Source organism: Furipterus horrens, unplaced genomic scaffold (assembly GCF_987537825.1).
Source record: "Furipterus horrens unplaced genomic scaffold, mFurHor1.1.pri manual_scaffold_6, whole genome shotgun sequence".
Classification (NCBI taxonomy): domain Eukaryota; kingdom Metazoa; phylum Chordata; class Mammalia; order Chiroptera; family Furipteridae; genus Furipterus; species Furipterus horrens.
The window spans coordinates 109,741,798-109,748,099 of NW_028327176.1; the positions used below are offsets into that span (position 1 = coordinate 109,741,798).

At 36.5% G+C, this 6,302-nt stretch overlaps 1 pseudogene; it reads right to left on the bottom strand.

The window, feature by feature from the left end:
- Nucleotides 1-4,880: 4,880 nt before the first annotated feature.
- On the bottom strand, nt 4,881-5,614 carry LOC150007227 (protein N-lysine methyltransferase METTL21D pseudogene; annotated as a pseudogene).
- Nucleotides 5,615-6,302: the final 688 nt, after the last annotated feature.

The window sequence follows — 6,302 nt, forward strand, 5'->3', positions numbered from 1 at the left end:
ACATTCCTCATTGTAGGCAGTGAACCACTGTTCTCAACTTGGGCATAGAACCAAGTCTCCTGAAATAGAATCCAGGGCATTTTTCATTGTCCATAGTAGTAGTTACCTCTTCTACCAGTGCTCTGATGTACTAGTTTCTTCCTTTGATCTTATTCTTTCTTTTCACTTCTGCCCACTTAGTTCTCTCCTTTTTACATTTTTAGATTTCCTCTCTCCTTTATTTTCATAGTAATTGTCAAATCAGAAAATCTAAAAACACAATCAAAATTGGTCAAAGAAAATGAAATAATTTTAATCCCATTCAAACTTTAGGCAAAATGATACATTTAATTTTACCATATTTGCTTAAAGACATAGCTACCACGAAGAGCTCAGGATAGGTTTCTTATATTCTCAGGAACATCAGTGCTATTTCTCTTTTGGCTGGTTCTGTATGATTTGTTCTACATGTTTCTCTCCATTATGATTTTACATTAAATGCTCTAAAGCTTCCAGGTATGATGGAGCAAGCCATAATGTTTTAAAGCACTTAAATATATTTAATGTACATGTATATATACATACCTATACATATATACACACCTGTTGATATATATGAGACATTGCAAGGACTCTAGCTCAATTTTTTTGGCTTCTTATTTATTTATTTATTTATTTATTTATTTATTTTTATTGTTTTTCTATTACAGTTGTCCTATTTTTCACCCCACTTCTCTCCCCTAACCTGCCAACCCCTCACAGTCAATCCTTGCCCTGCTGTCCATGCCCATGGGTCATTTATACTAGTTCCTTGACTAGACCCTTCCCCTTCTTTCCTCCCTTCTCCCCTTCCCCTCTGGTCACTGTCAGTCTGTTCCTTGTTTACATGCCTCTGGTTCTACTTTGCTCATTTCTTCATTTTTTTCATTAGTTTCCTGTATTAGGTGAGATCATATGGTATTTGTCTTTCACTGCCTGGCTTATTTCACTAAGCATAATACTCTCCAGTTCTATCCATGTTGTTGCAAATGGTAGGAGTTCCTTCTTTCTTTCTGATGTTTAGTACAGTGATCCCTCACTTATTGTGGGTATCATGTTCTAGACCCCCCCATGATAGGTGAAAATCTGCAAAGTAGGAACCTTACATTTATTTTAGTATTTATTGTACGGTACGCAGAATCCTGCGATATAGCAAAAAATCCACGATAAATAAATAAATATAATGTTTTTAAAAATCCTGTGATACTTCCCCTTGTGGGAGGGCCACCCTCCCCTCCACACCCCTACTCTTATTAGGGAGTTCTAGACCCCAGGGTAGGTACGACGATGACCATGCCCAGCTTGAAGCAGCTAGAGGAACACGAGACCTTCACCATTGTCCTTAATAAGATTATAAAGCATCTTAAGTCTGAAGGGGGGGGTTGTTATTTTTTATTGTTATAAAAAATTAATTATTTTTTAAAAAAAGAATAATATAAAAAAGGGTGAAGCCAGAGAACTTGTATGCACAACCCATAGGCATGGACTGGGGAGGCGGGATTGCTGGCGGAGGGGGAGTGCTGGGCAGAGGGGAGCAAAGGGGAAAAAATTGGAACTATTGTAACAATATAATCAATAAAATATACTTTAAAAAAATCCTGTGATACAGTGAGGCTGCATAAGTGAACCACGATATAGAGAGGGACTACTGTATTCCATTGTGTAAATGTACCACAGTTTTTGATCCACTCATCTGTTAATGGGCATTTAGGTTGTTTCCAGCACTTGGCTATAATTCTAGCAATAAAATTGCTGGATCACAAGGCAGTTCCATGCTTAGTTTTTTGAGAAAATTTCATACTATTTTCCATAGGGGCTGCACAGTCTGCATTCCCACCAACAGTGCACTAGGGTTCCCATTTCTCCACATCCTCTCCAGCACTTGTTTGTTGATGATGACCATTCTGACTGGTGTAAAGTGGTATCTCATTGTAGTTTTTATTTGCATCTCTCTTGATGGCTAGTGATGTTGAGCATTCTTTCATATGCTTATGGACCCTTTGTATATCCTCCTTGGAGAAGTGTTTGTTCAGGTCCTTGGCCCATTTTTTAATTGGGTTGTCTGTCTTCTTGGTGTTGAGTCGTATGAGTTCTTTATATATTTTGGAGATCAATCCCTTGTCTGAGGTATCATTGGCAAATATGTTTTCCCATATGGTTTGTTCCCTTTTCACCTTGCTGATGTTTCCCTTCACTGAGCAGAATCTCTTTAGTTTGATGTAGTCCCATTTGTTTATTCTTTCATTTATTTCCCTTGCCTTAGGAGATGTATCTGAAAGTATTGCTATGTGGGATATCTGAAATTTTTCTGCCTATGTTTTCCTCTAGGACTTTTATGGTGCCACAGCTTACATTTAAGTCTTTTATCCATCTTGAGTTTATTCTGGTGTATGGTGTAAGTTGGCAGTCTAGTTTAGTTTTTTTTGCACGTCCCTGTCTAGTTCTCCCAACACCATTTGTTGAAGAGGCTATTTTCACTCCATTTTATCCTCCTTCTTCCTATGTCAAATATTAGTTGACCATAGAGACCTGGTTTTATTTCTGGCCTTTCTATTCTGTTTCATCGATCTATATGTCTGTTCTTATGCCAGTACCAGACTGTTTTGATCACAGTGGCCTTGTACTGTAGTTTGATATCAGGTTTTATGATTCTGCCTACTGTGTTCTTCTTTCTCAAGATTCCTGAGGCTATTTGGGGTCTTTTTGGTGCCATATAAATTTTTGAAGTATTTGTTCTAGGTCTGTGAAATATGCCATTGGTATTTTAGTAAGGATTGAGTTGAATCTATAAATTGCTTTGGGTAGCATGGACATTTTAATGATGTAAGTTCTTCCCATCCATGAACATGGTATGTGCTTCCATTTATTTGTATCTTCCTTAATTTCTTTCCTCAATATTCTATAGTTTTCTGAGTACAGTTATTTTACCTCTTTGGTTAAGTTTATTCCTAGGTACTTTATTTTTCTTGTTGCTATAGTAAATGAGATTTTTTCCCTAATTTCTATCTCTGATATTTCATTGTTGATGTACAGAAATGCCTTTAATTTCTGAATATTGACTTTGCACCCTAAAACTTTGCCAAATTCATTTATTAGGTCAAGTAGATTTTTTGAAGAGTCTGTAGGGTTTTCTATGTACACTATCATGTCCTCTGCAAATAATGACAGTTTTACAACCTCTTTTCCAATTTGGATGCCTTTTCTTTCTTTCTTTTTTTTTTTTTTTATTGTCTGATTACTGTGGTTAGAACTTCCAAAGCTATCTTGACTAGAAATGGAGAGAGTGGACATCCTTGTCTTGTTCCTGATCTGAGGGGGAATGCTTTCAGTTTTTTCCCATTGAGTATGATGTTGGCATCAGGTTTCTCATATATGACCTTTATTACATTGAGGTATGCTCCCTTTATTCCCATTTTGCTGAGTGTTTTCATCATAAATGGGTGCTGTACTTTATCAAATGCTTTTTCAGCATCTGTTGATATGAACATGTAATTTTTGTCTTTCATTTTTTTATGTGGTGTATTATGTTTATTGCTTTGCAAATATTAAACTGTTCTTGCATCCCAGGGATGAATCCCAGTCAATTGTGGTGTATGATCTTTTAAATACATTGCTGGAACCAGTTTGCCAATATTTTGTTGAGAATTTTAGCATCTATGTTCATCAGTGATATTGGTCTGTAGTTTTCTTTCTTGTGTCTTGACCTGGTTTGGGAATTAGGGTAATACTGGCCTCATAGAAAGAGTTTGGGAGTCTTCCTTTTTCTTGGATTTTTAAAATAGTTTGAAAAGGATAGGAGTTTGTTCTTCCTTAAATGTTTGATAAAATTTGCCTGTGAAGCCATCCAGTCCAGGGCTTTTGTGTGCTGGGAGTTTTATGATCAGTGCTTCAATTTCTCTAGTTGTTATCAGTCTACTCAGGCTTTCTGCTTCTTCTTGATTCAGTTTTGGAAGATTACGTGTTTCCAGAAATTTTTCATTTCATCCAAGTTGTCAAATTTTTTGTCATATAGTTGTTTGTAGTAATTTCTTACAATCCTTTGTATTTCTGTGATGTCAGTTGTGATTTCTCTTCTTTCATTTCTGATTTTATTTATTTGGGTTCTCTCTTTTTTTTCTTGATGAGCCTGGTTAAAGGCTTGTCGATTTTGTTTATCTTTTCAAAGAGCCAGCTCATGGTTTTATTGATCTTTTGATTGTTTGTTTAGTCTCTATTTCATTTAATTCTGCTCTGATCTTGATTATTTCCTTCCTTCTACTTTCTCTGGGCTTTGTTTGTTGTTGTTCCTCTAGTTCTTGTAGCTGTCAGGACTAGATTTTTTATTTGAGATTCTTCTATCCCCCCCTTTTAATGAACAAGAACATTTAAGTATTAAAGCTATCATAAAAACAAGGAAGACACAAGTAATAAAAACCACTTCATAATTATGTTAAAATGAAAACCTTTTAAATTTACTTATTTTGAAGACAAATTAAAATTTACAGGTTTGAATTTAAATTTTATTATATAGCAATAGATATTTCTCTTTAAAAGCTGGATCAATTTATCTCTAATTTCCTGAAAATAAACGAAGTCAACCATGCTGCTTCACTGTTTATTTCTGGCAGACTTTAGGCTAACCTCAATACCTGTTTTTATTTGAGGAGTGACTAATACACAATGTTTCTCTTAAGCAGAACTTAAGGCTGAGCTAAAAGTACACTAAGTTGGGTTTCAGGCCCATTGGCAGGCAAGTAGTCATTTTTTGTTCTTCAGGCAGCCCATGATGTTGTCGTCTAAATGTCAGATCTTTAAGGACATGCTGGAAAAATCTGTGAATACAATCTTCCCATGCTATATACATATGCTCCATTCACATCTTTAGCTTACCCAGGTCGTTAGAGGCTTGGGTAAGATGATTAAAGATTTCACAATGGAAATTTCAATTTTTTCTTTCTGATGTATAAAATATAAATATCTTCACTTTGATATTCTTCATCATGTTTTTCCAAAGGAATTTTTTTGAAATCAAAGTCTAGTTGAAGGAACTCAAAATATTTTTTCTTGATTTCTGTTTTTTTTCCCCATTGTTCGCTGTTTATGACAACATGTAATACAAGTTTCAGGTCCACTGAGATCTTTTAGTTTTCAACAGTGGCTCCAAAGACTCTTCGTAGTATATGCAGTCGGCCATCAGTAGGTAGTCCAGCAGAAAAGTAAAATCTTCTATTTCTTCCCCCCATTTCAGTACCTTGGCTTGAATAGAACCAGTGACAAGATGCTTGATCATGTTAATATTCAGCTTCAGCAAGTCTTGCAATTTCTCAAGACGGGTGACTACAACAGCTGCCCCAAGGGTAGCAGCCATGAGCCCCACGGCCCCGGTGCCGGAGCCCAGCTCCAGCACCGACCGCCGGTTCAGTGCGTGGGCCCCATCGCCAGAAAACCTGGGCGTTTCCAGGTATTTAGGAAGGACAATGGCAGCATCCCAAACTATGCAACCCACACTGCCGGAGCCATACGGCTGCAGTCGCAACATTGTGCCATCATTCTTCTCCAAAATTCGCACAAAGTTCCACAATGGGTCCTCCATCGAGGACTCCAAAGTAACCTCCATTGCTGCCCGGCAACTCTTCTATCCTTTTTAAGTAGGCCTGTATGGCTATAAACTTTCCTTTCAGGACTGCCTTTGCTGTGTCATAGGTTTTAGGCTATTGTGTGTTCATTACTGTTTGTTTCCAGAAACCTTTTGATTTCTTCCTTGATGTCATTGTTAACCCATTCATTATTTAATAGCATGTTATTCATTCTCCGTGAATTTGAATCTTTTTGAATTTTTTCCTTGAGGTTGGTTTCCAGTTTCAAGCCGTTATGACCTGAGAAGATGCTTGATATAATTTCAATTTTCTTGAATTTGTTGAGGCTTGTTTTGTGTCCTATCATGTGGTCTATCTTTGAAAATGTCCCATGTGCACTTGAAAAGATTGTATATTTTGCTTCTTTGGGGCGAAATATTCTGTATATATCAATTAAGTCCATTTGATCTAGAGTGTTATTCAATGCCTCAACATCTTTGATGTTTCTTTGCTTGGAAGATCTGTCCATTGTTGACAGTGGTTGTTAAAGTCCCCTACTATTAATGTGTTGCTGTCGATATCCTTGAAATCCCCCAAGATTTCTCCTATATATTTGGGTGCTACTATATTGGGTGCATATATGTTTACAAGTGTTATATCTTCTTGATGAATTGTTCCCTTAACTATTATGAAATGTCCTTCTTTTTTCTTTTTATGGCCTTTGTTGGG